Consider the following 21,731-nt stretch of genomic DNA (forward strand, 5'->3'; position numbering starts at 1 on the left):
GGAATTGGTGAGAATACCAGGAATTACAAATCAGTTATCCTAACATCAGTTGCAGGGAAAATACTGCAATCTATTATAACAGATGCGATAACAGGACACTTGGAAAATACCAATGGGATCACAGAAAATCAAAATGGATTTATGAAAGGGAAATTGATTGTCAAACCAACTGGTGTTTTTTGGGATCATAACTAGAAGAATAGATGAGCGAGAACCTCACGGGTGGGCAAGGTATACTTGGATTTTCAGAAAGTGTTTGATAAAGTCCAACATAAGATGTTAATGTACAAAGAAAAAGCACATGGGATTGGTGGTAGTGTGCTGGCATTGGCTGAGGAGGGGCCAGCAAACAGAAACAGACACAAGTGTGTCATTTTTGGAATGGAAGACAATGACAAGTGGTGCAATGCAGGGATCAGTGCTTAGGGCCCCCCTATTCACAATACCATTTGATGAGTGAATCACGTCTAATATGACCCAGCTTCAGAAAATACAAAACTGTGGGTGGTGTGGAAGATGTTAAAGAGGCTTCAAGGTGATTTATACGAGTCCTGTGAGTGGGCAAATGAAATTCGAATGCATTATAATATGGTTAAGTATTATGGTGTCCAATTTGGTCAGAAAAACATAATGGCAGAGTATTAGTTAAATGGTGGTAGATTTGCAAATGTAAAATTGGATCTGCGTGTCTGAGAAAGCAAACAGTTAGGAAGGCAAGTGGTACATAGACAATAGACAATAGACAATAGGTGCAGGAGTAGGCCTTTCTGCCCTTCGAGCCTGCACCACCATTCAATATGATCATGGCTGATCGTCCTTAATCAGTATCCTGTTCCTGCCTTATCTCCATAACCCTTGATTCCACTATCCTTGAGAGCTCTATCCAACGCTTTCTTAAATGAATCCAAAGACTGGGCCTCCACTGCCCTCTGGGCAGAGCATTCCACACAGCCACCACTCTCTGGGTGAAGAAGTTTCTCCTCATCTCTGTCCTAAATGGTCTACCCCGTATTTGTAAGCTGTGTCCTCTGGTTCGGCACTCACCCATCAGCGGAAACATGTTTCCTGCCTCCAGAGTGTCCAATCCTTTAATAATCTTATTTGTCTCAATCAGATCCCCTCTCAGTCTACTAAACTCAAGGGTATACAAGCCCAGTCGCTCCAGTCTTTCAGCGTAAGGTAGTCCCGCCATTCCAGGAATTGACCTCGTGAATCTACGCTGCACTCCCTCAATAGCCAGAATGTCTTTCCTCAAATTTGGAGACCAGAACTGCACACAATACTCCAGGTGTGGTCTCACCAGGGCCCTGTACAGCTGCAGAAGAACCTCTTTGCTTCTATACTCAATCCCTCTTGTTATGAAGGCCAGCATGCTATTAGTCTTCACTACCTGCTGTATCTGCATGCTTACCTTCATTGGCTGGTGTACAAGAACACCCAGATCTCTTTGTACTGCCCCTTTACCTAAATTGATTCCATTTAGGTAGTAATCTGCCTTCCTGTTCTTGCCACCAAAGTGGATAACCATATATTTATCCACATTAAACTGCATCTGCCATGCATCTGACCACTCACCTAACCTGTCCAGGTCACCCTGTAATCTCCTAACATCCTCATCACATTTCACCCTGCCACCCAGCTTAGTATCATCAGCAAATTTGCTAATGTTATTACTAATACCATCTTCTATATCATTAATATATATTGTAAAAAGCTGCAGTCCCAGCACTGATCCCTGCGGTACCCCACTGGTCACTGCCTGCCATTCTGAAATGGAGCCGTTTATTACTACTCTTTGTTTCCTATCAGCCAACCAACTTTCAATCCAAGTTAGTACTTTGCCCCCAATACCATGTGCCCTAATTTTGCTCACTGACCTCCTATGTGGGACTTTATCAAAAGCTTTCTGAAAGTCCAGGTACACTACATCTACTAGAACTCCCTCTTCCATCTTCAGAGTTACATCCTCAAAAAATTCCAGAAGATTAGTCAAGCATGATTTCTCATTCATAAATCCATGCTGACTCTGACCTATCCTGTTACTACTATCCAGATGTGTCGTAATTTCATCCTTTATAATTGACTCCAACATCTTTCCCACCAGACTAACTGGTCTATAATTTCCTGCTTTCTCTCTCCCACCTTTCTTAAAAAGTGGTACAACATTAGCCACCGTCCAATCTGCAGGAACTAATCCTGAATCTATCGAACTCTGGAAAATAATCACCAACGCATCCACAATTTCTCGAGCCACCTCCTTCAGTACCCTGGGATGTAGACCATCAGGCCCCGGGGACTTATCAACCTTCAGACCTAACAGTTTCTCCAACACCAATTCCTGGCAAATATAAATTCCCTTCAGTTCAGGTCCTTCAACCACTGTTACCTCAGGGAGATTGCTTGTGTCTTCCCCAGTGAACACAGATCTGAAGTACCAATTCAATTTTTCTGCCATTTCTTTGTTCCCCATAATATATTCCCCTGTTTCTGTCTTCAAGGGCCCAATTTTAGTCTTAACCATTTTTTTGCTTTTCACAGACCTAAAAAAACTTTTACTATCCTCCTTTATATTTTTGGCCAGTTTAACTTCGTACCTCATTTTTTCTCTGCGTATTTCCTTCTTAGTAATCCTCTGTTGTTCTTTAAAAGCATCCCAGTCCTCCGTTTTCCCACTTATCTTTGCTATGTTATACTTTTTCTTTTTTAACTTTATATGTTTCTTAGGTTCCCTCGTCAGCCACGGCCACCCATGCCTCCTCCTAGGATCTTTCTTCCTTTTTGGAATGAACTGAAACTGCATACTCTGCATTGTACACAGAAATATCTGCCATTGTTCCTCCACAGTCATCCCTGCTAAGGTATTGCACCATTGAACTTTGGCCAGCTCCTCCCTCATAGCTCCATAGTTCCCTTTATTCAACTGAAATATTGTCATTTCCGATTGTACCCTCTCCATCTCAAATTGCAGATTGAAGCTTATTGTATTATGGTCACTACTTCCCAATGGCTCCTTCACTTCGAGGTCCCTGATCAATTCTGGTTCGTTGCACAATACCAGATCCAGAATTGCCTTCTCCCTGGTAGGCTCCAGCACCAGCTGTTCTAAGAATCCATCTCGGAGGCACTCCACAAAGTCTCTTTCTTGAGGTCCAATACCATCTTGATTCACCCAGTCTACCTGCATGTTAAAATCCCCCATAACAACTGTAGTAACATCTTTGCGACAGGCCAATTTCAGCTCCTGATCCAACTTACATCCAACATCCTGACTACTGTTTGGGGGCCTGTAGATAACTTTTAAGAAGGTCTTTTTACCCTTAGAATTTCTCAGCTCTATCCATACTGACTCTACATCCCCTGATTCTAGGACCCCCTGCGCAAGGGACTGAATATCATCCCTTACCAACATGGCCATCCCACCCCCTCTGCCCGTCAGTCTGTCCATACGATAGCACGTATAGCCTTGAATATTCATTTCCCAGGCCCTGTCCACTTGAAGACACGTCTCAGTTATCCCCACAATATCGTATCTGTCAATTTCCAAAAGCTCATCCATCTTATTTCTAATGCTTCGTGTATTCATATATAGTATTTTTAATTTGTTACTGCCCTCACATGTGTTTCACTGCAGGAGGGCTTGAGCATAGGAGTGAGGACATAGTGTTGCAGTTGTACAAGTCCTTGGTGAGACCACACCTGGAATATTGTGTGTAGTTTTGGTCTCTAACCAAAGATGAAAAGAAATTCCATAGAGGGAGTGCAATGGAGTTTCACCAGACTGATTCCTGTGATGGCAGGTTTGTTGTATGAGGAGAGATTCAGCCAAATGGGCCAGTATTCACTGGAGTTTAGAAAATGAGAAGGGATCTCATTGAAATATTAAATGCTCTGCCAAGGCCCAACCTTTTCAGGGATGATGGTTCCCTTGTCTGGGAATGTAGAACAAGACTTCACTCTTTGAAGATGCAAGGTAGGCCATTTTGGACTGGGTTGAGGAGAAGTTTCTTCAATGGTGAACCTGGAGAAGGCCAAGTTCATAAATATATTTAACAAAGAAGCAAATACATTTTTAAAGGCTAAAGGTACCAAGTAGCATGGGAAAAGACCAAAAGTATGTGTTGAAACAAAGAATTAGCCATGATCGTGTTCAATGCTGAAGTGGGCTCAATGGGTTTATAGGCATGCTACTAATCCTAATTTCGGTGTTTCATTTGGCTGGTTGGGAACAAATATATGGCAACAATGAGTGCACTGAAGCTCTGCATTATAACATGCGCAAACTAATCCCCTAAAGTATTGTAATCAGACAAGTGTGCTACTTACGATTTTTAAGAGCAGCAGTCTGAAATTCAGGTATTATAATTGATTTGGGAATTCTATGATCTGCTGCCAATTTATTATTATCAATATTATTATTATCACTATCATATTAAGTCAAAATGATCCCTGTTAGGTGAGTGAGTCTGGAAAGATGAAATAATACCAAACACTGCTGATTGCCCTCAGTATATGGGAGACAATCCAGGATCACCGTCTGCCATTTGCTTTCCTTTCATGAAAGATTTCTAAAACTGGCTCTTCAAAAACAGACATGGATTGAAGAATTAACTAGTGTTCCATATAGTTTTTGAAAGCTTTTATAGGAAGTAGGGAAGAGGATTTAAAATTTCATATGACTTGTCAGCAACCCTTGTGCTCATAGGATAAGGAATGTGAATTGAATTGAATTGAATTTAAATTATTGTCACGTGTACCAAGGCACAGTGAAAAGTTTTGTCTTGTGAGCAATACTGGCAGATCACATAGTTAAGTAGCACAGACAGTAAATTATAAGTAAACAGTGGCAAGAGCAAAAACACAGGCACAGATGAATGTTAAGAGTTTGTGAGTCCATTCAGTATTCTAACAGTACGGTAGAAACTGTTCCGAAACCGGCTGGTGTGCGTGTTCAGGCTTCTGTACCTTCTCCCCAATGTAAAGGTTATAGAAAAGGGTGGGATGGATCTTAAAGAATGCTGGCAGCCTTTCCTTGACAGTGGGCCTGGTAGATGGAATTCCATAGATGAGAGGTTGTCCTTTGTGATTGTCCAAGCCGAGATCACCACACTCTGTAACCATCTCCAATCTTGAATGGTACAGTTGCCATACCAGGTAGTGATACATCCAGACAGAATGCTTTCGATGATGCACCTATAAAAATTGGCGAGAGTATTTGCCATCATGCCAAATTGCCTCAGCTGCCTGAGGAAGAAGAGACGTTGTTGGGCCTTTGTAACCAGTGTGTCCACATGAAGAGTCCAAGAAAGCTTGTTGCGGATAACCACTTCCAGGAGCTTGACACTGTCCAGTCGTTCCACCTGTGTGCTGTTAAAGTGTAGGGGGTGCATGAGTAACATCCTGCCGAAAGTAAATAATGAGTTCCTTGGTTTTGCTGGCATTGAGAGCTAGGTTGGTCTCAGTGCACCATTTTCCCAGGTCTTCCACCGCCTGTCTGTAGTCTGTTTCGTCACTGTCTGAGTTTGAGTGCTATTTAGCCTCTTGAGTCTATTCTCCGTTCAATGTATTCATGGCCTATTTCAAGACTGTATCTCTCTTAATGCCCAGGAATAACAGAATTTTATCAATCTCAGCTTCAAAACTAAAACTGAAACTAAAAGTAACATCACAACCACCTTCTCATGGGAAACTAGAGATGGGAAATAAATGCTGGCCAGCCAGCAATTCTCACGACCCGTGAATGAACAAAAAAAAATGAATTAGAATCATATGCCAAGGAAAATGTTTCCAAACTTTGCACGTACACATATGTCACCCCTGAACAGCGTGGCTCACATTTTGTAGGCTCTGTCCCCTGCCAGGGTAAATGGTTTCTCTCTATCTATCAATGCCTCTTAATATTTTGGAAACTTTGGTCAAAGCTTTAGTCTTTTAAATTCCAAAAACTACAATCCTAGACACTGTGTTTTCTCTGCTCTTAGTTTAACCCTTGCAGTTCACATACCATTCTAGGAAACCTTCATTTTTCTCTGTTCAGCCCAATGACTTTTTAAAAATTGGATTTTGAGTAATCAACTTAGCGTTATAGTCATACAGCACGGAAACAACACATTGGTCCAACTCATCCATGCTGACAAGGTTTCCTAAACTAAGTTAGTCCCATTTGCCTGCATTGTCCTTGTAAACCTTTCCTATTCATGTACCTATTCAAATGTCTCTTAAAAGTTGTAAATGTACCTGCATCTACCATTTCCTCTAGCAGTTCATTCCTCGTACAAACCTCCCTGTGTTAACAAGTTGCCACTCAGGACCCTTTTAAATCTTTCTCCTCTCGTCTTAAAATTATGCCTTCTAGTTTTGAACTCCCCAACCTATTCACCTTATGATTTTATAAAACTCTCATGATTTTATAAAACTCTCAACCTACTACCTCCAGCAAAATAAAATCCCAGCTTATCTAGCCTTTCCTTATAACTCAAAGCCTCTAATCCCAGTGACATTCTTGTGAGTCTTTTCTGTGCTTTCTGCAATTTAGTAATATCCTTCCTATAGCAGGGTGACCGGAACTGTACACAGTATTCCAAAAGTGGCCTCATCAAAGTCCTATATAACCACAACTTGACATCCCAACTCTTATACTCAATGGTCTGAACAATGAAGGCAAGGGATCCAAATACCTGTCTACCTTAGAAAAATTATGTGTCAAGTTTTAAGATTTTTACTGTAACAAATAAACTAAAATCAATATCGTCTAAACAGTACTCAGGGGCAATTGATGCAATTTTCTACAGAAAATGTATGCCTTATTTACACTTCTATTAGAACACAATTGAAAACTCCATGCCATATTTATACTTGACAGCACACTCTGCACAGAATTGCAGTCTTTACAGGAAACAACCTGAAGTTACTCCCAACATCCAACAGGCTCATTTTCACCCATTTCACAGCCTTAGCATCTAATAAGTATTGAATGCCTTTTTAGATTAGATTATCATTTGGAGATGCCGGTATTTGGCTGGGTTGTACAACGTTAAAAATCATACAACAGCAGGTTATAGTCCAGCAGGTTTATTTGGAAGCACTAGCTTTCAGAGCGTTAATGAATCACTTGATGAAGGAACAGTGCTCCAAAAGCTGATGTTTCCAAGTAAACCTGTTGGACTATAACCTGGTGTTGTGATTTTTACTAGATTAGATCAGATTACCTACAGTATGGAAAACAGGCCCTTCAACCCAACAGGTCCACACCGACCCTCCGAAGAGTAACCCACCCAGACCCTACCCTACACTTACCCCTGCACCTAACACTATGGGACAATTTAGCATGGCCAATTCACCTAACCTTCACAGCTTTGGATTGTGGGAGAAAACCTACATAGACGCGGGGAGAATGTGCAAACTCCACACAGACAGTCATCCGAAGCAGGAATTGAACCTGAGTTCCTGGCGCCATGACGCTGCAGTGCTAACCACTGAGCCACCCTGCCTCCCTCATCCTTTAGTTTTCCAAGCCATCTCAAGCCAAACTCTATCACATAGCTCTCTAGTGATTCTTTCTCCTGACTAAACCAGTACAAGTAAAGTACAGTATTTTCCCTCTCCTGCCAGCAGCAGATGTTTTTACCAAGTTGCCCTCTCTGTGATTCTCTCTCTGTGTTCATTGTTCCTTTTACATCTCAGTTCACATGAAACAAAAATAACTGTCTTACAGAGTTTGGGTGTGATTTATGACAGTTGAAACTTTATTGCTGGAACAGCACAGCAGGTCAGGCAGCATCCAGGGAACAGGAGATTCGACGTTTCGGGCACAGGCCCTTTATGACACTACTGTTTCAGTTATGACCTGATTCCCTGTCCCCATGGCAACTAACATCTTACCTGTTGTGAGGTAGTGTTGTATGCAGCTATATACCATCCATTTTTTCCATGGTCTTCTGTTTCACCTAAAGCTAACAGTTCAAAGCATAACAATCTTATAAAATATTTCCATTCTGAAAATTTCCCTCCAGGACCAAGGTCCAGAACCACTCTCAGTACTGGAGCTGTGGTCTAACCAGGGTTCTGTAGACTTTTGGCTTGACATCTACCGCCTTGTATTCTGGCCTGATGAAGAGCTTATGGCCAAAACGTTGATTCTCCTGCTCCTTGGATGTTGCCTGATCTGCTGTGCTTTTCCAGCACATACTCTTCGACTCTGATCTCCAGCATCTACAGTGCTCACTTTCTCCCCTTGTATTCTAGTCCACTGGATGTAATGGTGAGCATTCCTTGAGCAATTTTGATTTGTTTTTGGGCCTGCTTGTCACACTTTTCCTCCACACAAATACACTTCAATCTTTTTGGTGCTTCCAACTTTTAACTATTTTTCACTGAAATATATTACTTTTAGTTCCAAATTAGATTATCTTTAACTTGCCTATATTGAAATCCATTTACCATAACATTATCCATTTACATTTTTTTGCACTTTTATGCTTCTATCTATACTATTTACAATGTCACCCATCACTGTGTCTTTTCCAAACTTGGATATTTGAAACTTTATTCCATCATCTCAGTTGCAAATAAATATGGTAAGTAATTGAGGCTTCAATACAAATCTATATGGGATTCCATAAGTTCCTTCCTGTTAATTGGTATTATTTACTCTCCTGCTGTTCAGCCGATGTCCGAACCAGGTCAAAGATTTTCCTCCATTCCATGAATTTTAACTTTAATGTATGAATCCTTATGAAAGACTGAATCAAATGCCTTCTGGAAATCCATTTAAATAAAACCCACAGATATTCTCCTGTCAGCAATTTTAGTCATCTGTCCAAAATATTCAAACAGTTCCATCAAGAATGATTTCACTTTCACAAATATACATTGGTTGTCTCAGAACAGCTGTAAAATCTCATTGTCTTTCATTCCAGCCTTAATTATAAACTTCAGTAACTTCCTGAAAACAAATGTTAGGCTATCAGGTCAATAATCCCCTGGTATCCCTCTTTCATTTTTCTTAATTAACAGAATGATGTGTACAACATTCCAATCAAAAAAAAAATGTTTCTTGCATTGAAAGAAGATTGGAAGATCAAAGTAAGGCCATCTACAATATTCCCAACTTGGCCTTAGAAAGAAAGCCATTTGGCTTTAGGAATTTGTCACTCTTTATATCAGCATTTTCTTTATTACTGTTACTTCGATGCCATTAATTCTGAGTTTTAGTCCTGAATTCAATGAGTTTCATATTGTGTGTTGGGTACACTACCTCTTCCCTCTAATGTAAGTACTGATGGAAAATAATTATTTAATATGTCTGCCATTTTCTTATTTACATTTATACTGCCATTATTTGTTTGTACGGCGCCTATAGTGCTCAAAACAAGCCTTGTTCATAATGTAATCATTAAAAAAAAATTGCATTAAGTTTAAAATGCTTTGCAAAGTTACTTTTATACTCTCCTTTTACATTTTATTACTGTTTATATATTATCCATCTGCCAAGACTTGGGCTACTTCTTATTTTTTTCTGTCTGTTGTCTGTTACCTCTTCAGTGGCCCAGAGCAGCTTTGTTGAAAAGTAGAATTCTTGATCCTTGATGCAGAAACTGATTCTATATTAAGTTAAATGATTTTTTTTAAACACATCCCACTGATCTCCGGTCAGTTAACCCCATAGCAGATTTGTCCAATTTACTCTGAATAGTCCCTATCTCATTCCGTCAAATTCCAACCTTATTTGAATCTAAAACATCAGAAGTGCTTTGTTTTTTCCCCATTGCAAACACTATTGAATTCAATCATATTATTCAATTTATATTTGTTGGAAAACCTTTGTAGGACATACTGTTTGAAAAGTAAATGTGACCCATGGTTTTTACTTGTAAATTCCTGCTGGAAAGTGTTCTGTTGTAGAAGTATACGGAATAATCAAAGATTAATATGATTTAGATATTTTGCATAAGCCCTCAGTCAATGCAGAACAGTATGCAAAGAAACATTTTGTGAGATGCATACTTCACCCAACTACTTCATACTCAAATGTTAAATAACTTCACCTTGACTGACTTTTTTGATGCCTGAAACAATTTTCCAATCTGCTTCTAAGTGTAATGTCGTCTGCATGTACAATGGCCGCCATCTCCTCAGTCATTGTGTGCACCTATCTCCTCAAGTGTTGCATATTGCAACCTTCCTTTAACTCACTTCAAGCTATAGTAGTTGCATTCTCATACAGAGCTCATGGCTCAGTCACAGCTTCATTTCAAATAATACTGCAGGAGTCTGTCACAACAGCATTGGGTCAAACATCACATTGCTTCTTTATTGTGTTTAGCTGAGTGTAACCTTTGCAGTTGGCTGGCTGAATGCGTAACGGAGTCCAACAGAATGTGAGGCTAGCAGGCTCCAGCCAGCTGGCATCTCTTAGGGTGTTTCCATTTCTTAAACTGATGCTGCTGCTGCTACTAATTGCCTGTTTTGCAAGTGGTCGTACAGAGGAAGGCACAAAATGAAATGAATATAATGGATGCAATGCTCAAGGCTTCTGTTCAGGGATTTAGGATGAAGGAGTAGGCCATGCTTTGATAAGTGACCAGGAGGCCTTTAGAATTGTGCAGGAACAGGTAACCAAGGAGGCTCATGCACAGGCTGCCTAGCAGCATAGCTGCAAAAAGTTCAATGACACTTCCTATGAGTAGTCATAGTTAGTGCATCTCTCTTCATATCATCAAACTCTCAGACTACTCAATGCACCAGGTCACCAGCACCCACCCATTAGTAGTCCCTGGCACTCTGGATTCAGAAACAACACTCAGAGTTTCTATTTCACACACCTTCGTAAGATGTACACGCACACCCTAAATTGCTACTTCCATAATACGTCAGCTAATCAGCTGTGGCATGCACATCACTTAGTCACAACCACTGATGTTCTTCCCTTTCTCTTATTGGCTCCACCATTGGGGTTGGGGCAGATCTGGAGGGGAATGTGTATCCTCCATCCCCTAGCTTCCTGGGAGACAGGATGATCCATATTTAGATGTCACAGCGGCTGGCACCACCCTTCATGAACATCTCACTGCACAACCCATTGCTGCCCATCCTCACCTCTATTTGGAACACACGTGTTCTGTCTGGAATCACCAAAACGTGAACGGGACATTAATGGCAGATTGCTTGTCAACACTCATTATATTGTTGTCTTCTCAGGCCCAGCAGACACTTTTGCCATGGCAAGGAGCCAAGAGAAAACCAGCTTTAACTCAGCACAAGGTTTCACACGAAGTTTGGAAGCATCTTCCAGGATGGAATCAATGGCCACCCCCACAGCAACATTTGCATAATTTTGTCCTTGATGTAGCATCTGGTGAGCACTGCTTCAGTATTCAATAAGTGCAGTAATGGCAAACTCAAGCTGAGGATTTGAGAGACATGCTTCCCAGCTCAGACTGCTATCATTGTAGCTCTGTATCTCAGTGCCAAAGGGTTATGCTAGGATTGTAGAAGGGCTGCCTTGTTATGTAGTACACTAACCTTCTGTCTTCAGCTTGTCAGAGGTACGTTGTTCTATGCATTCATTTTCTGGCAGTGCTGGCTGGCCAGAGGGTAGTTGTTGGATAGCTGAAAGGAGCAATGCAGAAAAGTGAAGATAAGGAAGTGGAATGGGTTGGAAACCTCTTCTTTCTCCTCCTTCTTTTTAATGGTGACCTCTGCATGCCTTGGTGGTAAAAGCTACATCCTCAGTTTTGCAATGTTGTGGAAGATGCAACTGACCATCATAAGTTTAGCGATACATCCTGAGCAGTGTAGGGCTCTCTCTAAGTGGTTACAGAATATCACTTGGGAAAAAAGGTGACTTTTCCATAATGTTTCTGGTGGCAACTTCAGTCTCTTAGTTTGCCCATTGTCCTCGTGTGCTTGAGTGGTGTAAGGGAGACATCAGTCGTGTGCGTGGGTTATCCATTGTCACCAAGTTGCTATCCTCTGGGTTCCAGTTTTGGTCAAAGTTTATGGGAATGACAGATTGCACCAGACTAGGGGCATTATGGCTGCTGCCAAGATAAAAGATGATCACCAAGATGATTCTCTGGACATGGTCACACACTAACTCCATATTGGTATAATCTCAATCAAAACTTTTGTTTTGAAAAAGAAATCCAAAATCCTCGATCTTTGTTGAAAGAATAAAGTCCCAAAGTCTAAAGGAGCTTACCTTATTTTTTTCTTTAATCAGGCTTCTGTAATGAAAGGGAAATGCAGTGACAGAAACTCAGATGTTCTCCAGTGTGGACAGGGCCTTCTTTCTGCCTGTGGGCCTCCTGCATGCCATTTTTGAACCTTGTAAAAATGATAATTGTCAACTATGATTAAAACTATTCCCAAAATAGCTTTCATCCCAAAACTTGTCCCCCCGCTTTAGCCATTTGACATCAACCTTGAGATACACTACATTTCTGTACCAATTGGAAAACATAGAAAGACTTGCTACCCCTTTTGAGTGATGCTTTACTGTCAGCCAGAAAGCCTTTTTCCCATTTTCAATGTTTCTATATTTGTTATACAGAAATGTTCAAAGCAAATGGTAAAAGAATAGTTTTTTTTTAACTTAATGTCCTTATGGTTTTTCTCTAGGTTTTCAAACAGCAGTGTCCTGGAAATTGATATTCTATTCCTGGAGAGTTGAGGCCAATCCTGGTGAGTTGGAAACCCTGCATGAGGCATCTTGTTTTTATCATGGTTCCTTTGCTGCAGGGTACTCTCAGATCTGCACACATTATGGAAGCTCTGCCCTGTTTCAACCTTTTCCAGAAAGTTTGTAGGTTAGATAGGACAAAACTCCTTGCTCACCCAAATGGTAGCCAGTCTGCTGTGGTGCTGTCTGTGTTGCTTGGCTCACAGATCCATTGATTGGGTTGACCTTGAGGTCCTTTACCTGCTTTGCTGTATCGACACCCAACTTCACTTCAAACCCTCTGTGCTGTTTGGGTCCAATTCCATGGGTCTGCCATCATTGCCATCACGTAGTAAGTTCAGCTCTACACTCTTGCAAGTAATCATTCCCATTTAATAAATGCATTGTATACAAGGGGTTGTAAGAGAACCATCTTCTGGAACCTGACAGACTCAGCATCCAGTTCACTACATCACTAAAATACACCAAAGAACGCTGGAAATCGGAAACAAAAACAAAGTGCTGGAGAAGCTCAGTAGGTCTGATACCCACAGCACTCCCAACACTTCCGTAAATTCCCACAGCACCTGCTATGCAATCACACAATGTGCAACAATTGCCCATTTACCTCCTCCCTCCTCATTATCCAAAGGCTCAGGAACACCTTCTAGGTTAAGCAGTGATTTAGCTGCATGTCATTCAATCTCGTCTACTCTATTTGTTGCTCACAATGTGATCTCCTCTACACTAGAGAGATAATTGCAGACTCAGTAATGCTTTCTGCAATAACTATGAATATGAATGAATGTGAATATGAATATCTTTATTATGCTCTCTGCATGAAAATGACCCTGATGTTCCTACTGCCTGCCACTTCAACACATTGCTGTGTTCCTTGGCCAACATTTCTGTTTCAGGCCTGCAACCATGTCCCAGTGAGACTCAATGCAAACTGGAGGAACAATGTTTGTTCTTCCACCTGGGTACCTCTCAGTCTTCTGGTTTCAACATGGAGTTTAACAAATTCAGAATGTTTACTCTCTTCTCCATGTTCAGTACCTATTCCCACACCCTTAGGGTCTCATTTGGATGGTTTGCTCATTGACACAGTCAACCCATTTTCAACTGTGACGAAAGTGAGGACTGCAGATGCTGGAGATTAGAGTCAAGACTAGAGTGGTGCTGGAAAAGCACAGCAGGTCAGGCAGCATCCAATGAGTAGGAAAATCGACATTTCATTAGGAATCATCACCATCTTCAACTGTTCACAGTTTTCATTAATATTTCTCTCTTTCCCTCTGACTTTCTGTGTCTTTCACTGTCCTCTCTCCCACTCTGCACCACCTCCATGTATTCTACTCACTCTTCCCCCTCAATCAACTGTCCTTCAACTAAGTGTCCAAGTTAGTCTTCACCTTCATTAAACCATTTGGAAAGTTTTTATTTCAACAGATCAACAGATTATTCTATGGCATCACATCGTCACCAGAAATCTTCCAGATGATATCAAGTATCTCAGAAGCTAGGAGTTTTATGACACACAGATGACATCCTGATCCATGGATCCCACTCAGACACAGTTTGACACTGGACAGTGAACTGCACTGTACCTCCTCTAGGAAGTGGGACTTACACTCAACATCAAATGTAAATTGTTGTAGCTAAATGTTAAGTTTCTTCAAGTATATTGTGTATGCATCCAACGATAGAGTGGGAGGCATTCTTATTCAGCGGGCTTGGCTGATCTTGCATACGAATTGCAGAGAGTTACTTATCCCATTACAATGGGCAAGTAGAACAGTTCCTGATCCACTGGATTTTTAAATTAATCTTAATCCAACTTGAAACTCATTCTGAAACTCCGTTTATAATTCTTATTTGAAACCGTTGAAACAAGAGTCTCACAAATGAGCAGCGTGAACTAAATAGGAAGGGACATAGTTTTGAAATGGTATGTGCAATGCAGTTTTGAAAAAAAGACATTAAATGTTTGATTTGAAATTGCAAATTAAAAATGAGAAATGTGAACATTAAAATGTATCTTTTTCAAACACGTGTGCACCAATTTTTATAGACTGGTAAAGTTGCCATTCAGCAATGGTATTCACTCTCTATCTTTCCTCGACAAACAGTAACCAGGAGGCTGGCCATTGCTTTTGACTTGACAAACAGCTGCACTCTTCAGCTGGATATTTACATTCAACACAGCAGTTGAAGTCCCCTTGAAGAACATAAAGAGCCTTTAAGGATTGACATTTTTGAGCCAAGAATATGAAGGGATTCATAATTCTGCTGGATAATCACAGGTTTCCAAATGATACTGTACCCATGACTTTTTAGTCTGTCTCTGTAATGTCTGCTTTGGATAGTGTTTATATTATAAACATCATTATAGCATTACAAACTTATGAGCATAGTAAGACTACAGCACCTCCCACTTTATTATAGAATTCTTAATTACGCAATACATTGCCGACCAACACATGGAGTCCTTTCATAGAATCATAGAATTCCTACAGAGCAGAAAGAGGCCATTTGGCTCATCGAGTCTGTACTGACCCTTCAAAGAGCATCCCATCCAATCCACCCTCCTACCTTATCTCTGTAACTCTGCATTTTCCATGGCTAATCCACCTGACCTCTGTATCCCTGGACATTACAGGGCAATATTAGCATGGCCAATCCACCTCATCTGCACATCTTTGGATTTTTCCTTCACCTGTTAATTTTCCTTGCTGGTCACAAAGTTGATTCTTTACTGGGACTCACTACTATTGACCTTAGCCACCTTCTGATACCTCGGGTAAGTATAAGTGGTTTGTGAGCTTTGAGACCAACAGAACTACTTGATCAGTGGAGTGTCAGAGCTGAGCCTGGAACTGTCCTCAGCCAATGTCAATTCATGTTACAAAAGTTGTCACTATTTTGCTTATTTTGCCCATAATTGACACTTGCGTCTAATACTCACACTTCAGCCAGAAGGTCATGAGTTGTTATTCCATCCCACAAGCTGGCATTTTAATGGACATTCAAGATTGTTGCACTGTCAGCAGTTAAAATGGTAAACATGGATTTTTGTTTGTCTCTGGCCAAACCTTTCTTTCAAACCAATACCAAAATAGATAAACCTATCATTTATTCATTGCTAATTAAACGAATCTTATTGGCTGTTATGTTTGCATATATAACAGCGACAACACATTATTTGTGCGATTTGTAATAAGACACTATTTCAACAGAAGGTTTCTTTGCCTCTCATCACTCTAGCTGAGATCTGCCGAATCAGCACAAAATTAACTCATACCTCAAAGTTTTGTGTTCAAGACTGGATCTCATATTGAGCCCACACATATGGGGGCTCTTGAAACTTGCATATCTCTTCCATCTCAGCGTGCTGACTGGCGCCAATGTTAAAAGGACGATCGGTGACTGGGATTCGGGGAAACCCCTCGAAACATGAAAAGCCTGATAGAAGGTCCACCTAACAGGAACACCACCAGAAAACAAGCAGCATAGGCTCTAATCTTTTGGCGAGACTCTGCCTCAGTTCCAGAAGAGTTATGGCAGTATAAGACAGAAAGACAGAGACAACTGGATTGATCTTTGAAAGGTACTGTGCAATGTCACTAATAGCCAACTGGTGGAATTTACTTTGGCTGCACAACTACACATGCAGCTGCAATGTGATGTGATGGTATGAATTGCTCCAGAGACACATGCAAGCTAATAGCAACTCAGCAAGACAACACCAAAAGCAATGCAGTCAGTGCCTTATCAGTGTATATCTTGAATGCAGAAGTACAATGTGTCAGTATTGTTCGTAAATATGTTCCTGCTAAGACCTCTTCAATTACAAAATACTCTGTTGCTTCCTTAACCTTCGTGAATAAAAGTTTGCAAAATATTTACTATTCCTGTTCTTGTTTCTGAGGAGACCAATGTTATCTTAGTACAGTGAAGACAGTATTACTGTGTGTGGAATATAGTGCAGACTTCAAATGTATGTTATTGTTTAATAAGGATTACTATAAGTTTCTGATCAGGTAAATCTTCCTTTTAAATCTCTTATCAATGAAGGGGGCAAGGAATTGCACACTAATAAGTAAAGGAGGATCATTGGTTTCACAACATTTCTACTTCATGTCTGAAATGCAACAGGAAAGGCATCTTCCATGAAAATTTCTGGATTTATTACTTAAAGTAATTAGTTTATAGTGAAAGTGAGGGACAGTCAATGGAAATTGCTCAACATTAACCTACAGTAATGTTAGCAGGCCAAGGAGAAAATAAATTGCATAGAACTATCTGTTTCTGATAGGATGTGTATTTTTTTAAAAAAGATTTGCACAAAGAGATCTTTGCTTATTAAATTTCTCATTGTTGGAAGATAGAAGCTGCGCACAAGCCAGCAGCTACAATGAGGGCTGAACGTGCCCTCTGTGTTCCTCCATGTTGAACAACGCTTGGGTGGAAGCACTGAGGGTGGCAAGGTTTCAGAACGTAGTCTAGATGGAGAATGTCAATGTCGACCATGAATGTGGGTATACCTAAACCATGTGGATTCCAGCTGATCAAAAGGGCAGATCTACATCATGTGTTCCAAGGCAGTTAGACAGGAGCAATCGACACTGGCCCAGCCAGTCAATCCTATATTCCTGGGATGAATTAAAACCAGGAAAATATTTCAATAACTTGTTTTTAAAAAGTACTCTAAAAAATTGGAATTTTCATTATGAATCCACTATTTAAAATGAGAGAGTGTGGAAAAACATAATTTCAGACCAGCTAGAATAAGTTTAGTGGTAGAGAAAATGATGGGGTCTATTATAAAAGATGTGATAACAGAACATTTGGAAAATATTAAGAGATTGGACAAAGTGTAGATTTATTAATCATGCTGAACAAATAAGCAGTTATTTTTGAGGATGTAACTTGTAGAATAGATAAGGAAGGCCGAGTGGATATGGTGCACTTGGATTTTCAGGAAGTCTTTGGTCAGACCTCTCATAAGAGGTTAGTGGCTAACGTTAAAGCACATGGGATAGGGAGTAAAATATCATCATGGATTGAGAATTGATTGATGCACAGGAAACAGGAAGTGTGAATAAATGGTCCTTTTTCTGAGTGGGCAGGCAATGATTAATGGGGTACCGCAAGGATCAGTGCTTGGTCCTCAACTAATCACATATATAAATGACCTTGATGAAGGAACCAAAGGTTAATGGCACAAAACTGAGTGGCATTGAGTTGTGAACAGGATGTAAGGAAGCTTCACGATGATTAAGACAAGTTCAATGAGTGGGTAAATGAGTTGCAGAATGAAGTGCAATGATGCTACATATGAATTTGGTGTGAAAAACCGAAAGAAAGAATACTACTCAAATGGTGATATGTTGGGAAGTGTGGATGCACAAAGGGATCTGAGTGCTCTTGCACACCAGTCAATGAAAATAAACAGGCAGATACAGCAGGCAATTAGGAAGGCAAATGCTATATTGGTCTTCATTGCAAGCAGATTTGAATTTATAAAACTTGCATGCAATTTTAATCCTGCTATCTAGGAATGATATATGTGCCATACAGGGAGTGCAGCAGAATTTAGCTTGGCTAATACTAGGGTTGGCAAGAATGCCCTATGAGGAGAAATGTGTTAAACTGGGCTTGCACTCACTAATTTTAGAAGGATCTTGAAGAGGAGATCTATTTGAAACATAAAATTCTAACAGGGCTAGACTGACTAGATGCAGGTAGGACATTTTCCCGGGTTAGGGAGCCTAGAACCAGGGCACACAGTTTCAGAATGTAAGGTAAACTAATTAGGACTCAGGTGAGGAAATATTTATTCTCTCAAGGGATAGTTTTCCTGTGGAATTCTCTATCACAGTGGAGTCACTGAATATATTCAAGAAAGCAATAGATAAATTTCTAGATTTTAAAAAGCAATGATGGTATGGGGAGGAAATGAAAGCATAGCATTGAGATCGAAGATCAGTCACAATCAAAATGATTGGCAGAGCAATCTCAAAGAGCCCCATGGCCCACTCCTGCTCCTAGTTTCAACATAATTGAAAATAACCCACCAGAATTTAAAATAATTAATTGTACAATCATTAAATGACTTCCACTGACCTTCATTATAACTACCTGCAAAACCAACAACCAGAGCTGCAGCACACAGCTAAACATTTACTGCAAAACCTGCTCAGAGAGGGAGCCACTTTGGAGTTTTGTAACAGAGAGTTTAAACAGAAATCAGCAATTTCATCTATTTTGACTTGGCTTTGGATAAACTCGGTCTGGTGGTGTGGGAGTCATGTGCCTTGTACCAATCTGCAGTTGCTGTCAAAGAAACAAGAGTTCAACCTTGGAATGAGATATAATGCATGTTCTGTCCTGCACAAACTAGCATTAATGTGAGCACCATTCATCCTCCCCCAGTCAAGACAGCAGGACAGTTTGAGTGAAACCTTCTTCACAGCTGTCAGCAGTGATACACTGTGACATGCTTTTAGGAATCAGAGACAAGATAGACAATGTTAAATTCAAACTGGTTTCTACTTCTCCCAACCCCCTTGCTCAAGCCATGTGTCTGATAGTGCAGTCACTATATTGTGCTGTATTACCAAGCCTTAATTTCCACCAGGGCAGCTTGAAATTCATTTCAATTTCAAAAATAAAATCTACAATTATAAATAAAGCTGGTATTATGAAACCTTGACACAAATCTGTTGTAACAACTCAATGTATTTCCTAATGCCCTTTCCATCACCTTTATCAGGTCTGGCTTATATGCGGACAACACAGAGATTGGGGGAGTTGTAGATAGTGAGGAGGATTGGCAGAGGATACAGCAGCATATAGATAGGCTGGAGACATGAGTAGAGAAATTGCAGATGGAATTTAATCCGGACAACTGCAAGGTGATGCACTTTGGAAGGTCTAATATAGGAGGGAGGTATACAGTAAATGGCAGAACCCTTAGGAATATTAACACACAGAGGAAACTAACATACAGGTCCACAGTTTCCTGAAAGTGGCAAAACAAGTGGATAGGTGGTCACGAAGATGTATGACATACTTGTCATCATCAGTCAGGGCATAGAGTAAAACATTGGCAAGTCATGTTGCAGCTGCATAAAAACATTAGCCCCATCCCACGATCTCCTGCATTTCTATAACCCTCCAAGATATGTTTATTTCTAATTCTGCCTTCTGTTGTAACCCTAATTTTATTTGCTGTATAGCTGTCGTTTATTTAGGTGTTAAAATGTTTAGGTCTTAAAACCTGGAATTCCCACTCTCACTTTTCAACCTCTCCCCTCACTTTCTTTCTTTAAGTCACTTCATAAAATATACCTCTTTAACCAAGCTTTTGCTCAGCTGACCTTATGTATTCTAATAATTCTGTGTCATTCTTTGGTTTGAAATGCTTCTGAGACATGCCTTGAATTGTGTATCACCTTCAAGGGGCTATATAAATATCAGTTATTGTTATCATCGCTAAGGATTCTGTTCTGGGTAAATTTCATGTTGCCATTTACTGTTCTAGATTATACTTTGTTGGTATTCTTCTCCCATTAACCAATTTCCCCTGATTATCCCTTTCGCCATTTAATCTCTCCCACCTTGTACCTTATCAAAGTTCTCTTTTGGTTTTCCTTGTGCTGACTGCAATCTTAGCTTTTACACTTGCTTACATCAGGTACACATTCCAGTCTTGATGAAGAGTCACAAAGCTGAAACTTTACCTGTTTCTCTCTACAGATGTTGCTGAACTTTACTAAATATTTCCAGCATTTTCTGTTTACAATTCAAATTTGCAGCTGCAGACGTTGGTGGCAGATGTAACTTCTCAGGTTAGAGTCTGTACAGTGTACAACACTGAACTAATGGCAACATGCAATAAATAGCCATATTAATTTCTGCTTTCTTTTGTTATTGAAAGGATAACTTTTGCTGCAGGCAGAATAACATTCAGCAGGTATTTTTCCTTAGCTGCCAGCCAAACGTTACCAAGAATTTTATTTGATTTTCATCTTTAGACACCAAAGTTTTTAAATTGCAGGATTGTGTGTTTTCACTATTTTCCAACAAGTGTCCAATGTCATAAAGCGTGTAAGGATTCAAGAACTGTTCCAGAAGATCAAACATCTGTCAAATAAATCTAATTTTAGAAAGTGCAACCTGCTTATCCTCTGTTTTTTAGCCAATTCCTTAATCTGTAAATTGAATTTTTTTGCTGTAACACTGTTTTCCAAAATACAAACTGTTTCACACTTTGACCTTATCTAAGCTAATAAATCTGTTTTTCTGTTAAGTGATCAGAAATGGCACATTCTACACCCATTGCACTCACTGTTGTTAATTCCAATATGTTAGCTGTAATTTTACTTTTGTTGTTTCACAATTTGGAGGAAGCTCACTTCCCAATAAAGACAGAATCAGTGCTGGGCTAAAGTACCTTTTTGCTTTCATATAGGCAACAACAATTTTATCCTCCAGCCAGAGAACCAGTGATATCCTCTGTTACCTTTCTCAGGAACGCTCACTGGAATTATATACCACTCAGACATTTAAGTCACCTACAGTGTCTGTTTTCCATGATCAAAGACCATCAGGTGAAAATTCCAATTCCTTCCAATGGCTTCCAGCCCATCAGAACCTGGCAGTGCTGACCATTGTCGGCAGTGCCAATGGAAGTAATTGTTTCTGCCAGCAATGCCTTCAGAGGAACTATTTGGATCACCAAGGGAACTAGACACAGGTGAAAGAGGACAGGTTGGATGTTATGGGGATTGACAATCAGACGCAATGAGTAACTTCCCCATGTATTTCCGCCGTTCCTGATGCCATAACAAAAGTAACAGGAGTAGGCCATTCAGATCCTCAAAACTGCTCCACCATTCAATAAGATCACGGCTGATCCAACATCCCTCATGGTAAAAACAAGGACTGCAGATGCTGGAAACCAGAGTCTAGATTAGAGTGGTGCTGGAAAAGCACAGCAGGTCAGGCACCATCCGAGGAGCAGGAAAATCGACATTTCGAGCAAAAGCCCTTCATCAGGAATAGA

General features: G+C 40.3%; 1 long non-coding RNA gene across 6 annotated transcripts in view; it reads left to right on the forward strand.

Moving 5' to 3' along the window:
- LOC148149133 (uncharacterized) overlaps window positions 1–21,731 on the forward strand; it is a 63,803-nt gene that overhangs the window by 37,165 nt on the left and 4,907 nt on the right. For 4 of the 6 annotated variants that reach the window (XR_015758032.1, XR_015758031.1, XR_015758035.1 and 1 more), the window contains 3 exons: window positions 11,197–11,353; window positions 12,619–12,681; window positions 15,926–16,535. This is a non-coding gene — a long non-coding RNA (uncharacterized LOC148149133). Of the gene's footprint in view, window positions 1–11,196; window positions 11,354–12,618; window positions 12,682–14,110; window positions 14,699–15,925; window positions 16,536–21,731 lie in introns of those variants that run through there. The other 2 variants (XR_015758033.1, XR_015758034.1) reach the window with 2 other exon arrangements.

The sequence above is a fragment of the Chiloscyllium plagiosum genome, unplaced genomic scaffold (assembly GCF_037043375.1).
Source record: "Chiloscyllium plagiosum isolate Xiang-an unplaced genomic scaffold, Cpla_swu_hap1 HiC_scaffold_9, whole genome shotgun sequence".
Taxonomy (NCBI): domain Eukaryota; kingdom Metazoa; phylum Chordata; class Chondrichthyes; order Orectolobiformes; family Hemiscylliidae; genus Chiloscyllium; species Chiloscyllium plagiosum.